The sequence below is a fragment of the Chinchilla lanigera genome, unplaced genomic scaffold, assembly GCF_000276665.1.
Source record: "Chinchilla lanigera isolate Chin_1 unplaced genomic scaffold, ChiLan1.0 scaffold00065, whole genome shotgun sequence".
In the NCBI taxonomy this organism is placed as follows: Eukaryota; Metazoa; Chordata; class Mammalia; order Rodentia; family Chinchillidae; genus Chinchilla; species Chinchilla lanigera.
Window position 1 is genome coordinate 3,812,202 of NW_004955466.1, and position 2,447 is coordinate 3,814,648.

Sequence of the window (2,447 nt, forward strand, 5' to 3'; positions counted from 1 at the left end):
CCATAGCAAGTTGTGAGTAACTTTTTATCTGGAGTCTGGTAGTGCCTGAACCCTTGTGCTCAGTCTGAAGAACAATCCACCCATGCAATTTTGCTTTTGCTCTGTTATGATAGACGCATGTGGATAGTTTAGGAACTCATCTTCCTGCTTCTGGCCACATCACAGAGCAATGGCTCATAATTCCAGGTCAACTTACAGAGGCTCAGATCACAGGGATTCCAAGTCCCCATTCCTAACAAGGCCACTTGGACACCAGATACCTCCCATTGTTCTACAGTCACAAAGCCGTTCCCTGACCCTGTAAGTGTGGAAAGAGTTCCAAGAGGGCCCCGCGATGGGAGACTTGCTGTGGATCAGGCAGCCATCTATGTTTTGCCTAAGCTATGAGATGGTGGGAGGTCCAGAGGCTACATGTGCTCAGCTGCTTCTCTGTTGGTAAGTTTCCCACTATGAATCCTATTTCATACCTGGATTGTACCATCTCTTTGATACCTGTGCTGTATGATTTTTGATTCTTGGGAATTGTAGTTCTATTTGATGTGAAGTTTACGTTTTCCAGATACCTACAATGGAAAACGCACAATCTCTCTGCCAGGAGGGATTAATAATAAAGAGAACTCTTCCCTTGGAGCAGAGAGACATGACCTGTGAGCAAGGGGTGGGAAAAAGAAAAGGAAGAAAAGTTGACTAACGTTTATGCAAGAGAGAGGCCCTTTTCCAGCCTGTCCCCACACAGGGATGCTGCTGATGCTATCTGTGCTTTCCCTTCCTCTTGTTTGTTTGTTTGTTTGCTTTTCTGCTTTGTTTGTTTTGCTTACTGTCCAAGAAAATAGAGTTGAGGGAAGAAAGGTTCTCTTTGGCTCCTAAATGAGGACTTGATGAAAGAGGACCCCGGAGCGAAAGGGCAGGGCAGGGAGTGGTTGTGGATGGCACAGGCAGACACATGGCAGAGCAGTAAGCATAGAGTGCCTGCAGTGTTTGTCTATCCTGCAGTTAAACTGTCTATTTTCTGTTTTTAGAAAATGTCCTAGAGAGCCCGCCTGAGCCTATGGGCAGATGGCCTCCTTGCCTCTTCTTGGTGAAGCTCCTTAATCTGGGCAGTTAATGCTGCCACGTTGTCAGAGGAGGACTATCTACAGGAACTAGGAAAGGAATTGATTTATTTTACTGCTGAAATGCAACCTTTCTGCAGATGAAGCTGGCAGCTCTTGATCCAGTACTATCGATCTGCTGCAGCTGGTCTGCTAAAGCTATAGAAAAACTCCACAAAAGTTGGCCGCCTAAGGAAGCAGAGAGGTGGCTCAACCAGGCGGACGGGAGTCAGGGATAGGTCAGGCATGGAATGAGCCAGTAGGTTTTCAGTAGCTCAAATAAGATCTTCTCCCTGGGTTTGGACTCTGTGTGCTCAGCTCTGGTTTGGATCTCTGGGTCTCCAATTCAGCAGTCAGATAGTCCTGGTTTCAAATTTCCCTTCCTCATTTATTAGCTGTATGCACTTGATTGGGTTCTTTACCTCTTCTTGTTTATTTTTGTATTATAAAAGATTTAACTGAGTACCTGGGAAATCTCTGCATCTTCCTAAACCTGTGGCAGGTTTGGTTCCATTTATGTCCTGGATATGTGAAAAGAGCCAAAGGTACAGGTGGCAGGGAGGATGACTGTCTTCCATCTCTAGCTACTTAAGTGGTAAAGAAACTTGGTGTAGGAAATACTCTTTTGTCTTTCCTCAAAAGGAGTCTGGAAGCAGGCAGACCCTGCCTAGTAGAAGAGTGGAGCAGCTGTCACCTGAGAGAAGCCCCAGAATCAATCACAGAGTGCCAGGGAAGGAGGGCAGGTCCAGCCAGGACACTAAGACACTATGGGTTGTTATCAGTCAATGACCTGCCATGGCCCTAGGTTGGGTTTCCTTTGCTTTTGTCTCAGAATAAGTTTACTCTGTTTGAACAGAGATAAAGGACAGCTCTGACATCAGGAGGTAGCTCTTTAAATCTCTCTATGTCCATGCCTGCTTTCCCAGGGCAGCTGCTGGCTGAGCTGTTTGTTTGTTACCACTGGTCTCTTGTTGTCTCCCCTCCTGCGCAGGCTGGTGCAGTGGCTGTACTGTGCTAAAGTGCCAGGTGTAGTCAGAGTTACAGTTCTGTGCCTCAGAACAGTGTTTGGTTAGTGGTGGGCCAGATATATGATGGGGGTCTTGTAAGACTATATCATCAGTGATATTGTAATTGCCTTGGTTTGTGTAAATACACTGGTTAATGTTGGCACAATAGCGAAATCAGCTGACAGTGCATTTCTCAGACTGTATATCCATCATTAAGAGATGCAGAGCTGTGCTTCCAGTTAAACATGAGAGTTTAACCCAGGCAGCCTGCTCTTTTTCCTCCTGAAATCTCATGAAAATGAATGCTAAGGAATAAAAATCATGAGGACAGCAGATACACAGGAGACTG